This window comes from Seriola lalandi, unplaced genomic scaffold (assembly GCF_002814215.2).
Source record: "Seriola lalandi dorsalis isolate HSWRI2012SDOR001 ecotype SW California unplaced genomic scaffold, Sedor1 jcf7180002054630, whole genome shotgun sequence".
NCBI lineage: Eukaryota > Metazoa > Chordata > Actinopteri > Carangiformes > Carangidae > Seriola > Seriola lalandi.
The window spans coordinates 1,470,590-1,471,032 of record NW_019525183.1 but is presented as its reverse complement, the minus strand read 5'-3'; positions in this window follow the sequence as shown (position 1 = coordinate 1,471,032).

Genomic DNA, 443 nt, shown 5'->3' with positions numbered 1-443 from the left:
TTCAGATTTTGAGCAGAATAGAGTAATAGGCCTTCCACCTGACATGCCGCCAGTAGGAAAGATAGATCATGAGGTGGAAGGAGGTTGAGGAGGTAGTCAGGCGTGCAAAGGCTTCTTCGGCCCCAGGGCCAAATGGAGTCCCCTACCGGGTTTATAAAAGCGCACCTGATATCCTAAAGTTTTTGTGGAGGCAATTAAGAATAGTTTGGGAGAAACAGGTTATTCCCAGAGCACGGCGTAGGGCAGGAGGTGTTTTTATCCCAAAGGAGAAGGAATCCTCAGACCTGAGTCAGTTTCGAATGATCTCTCTCCTAAATGTAGAGGGGAAGATCTTCTTTAGCGTAGTCGCACGGAGATTAACTAGCTATTTAGAAAGGAATAGCTTAATTGACACCGCAGTACAGAAGGCGGGAATACCAGGGTTCGCAGGATGTTTAGAGCAC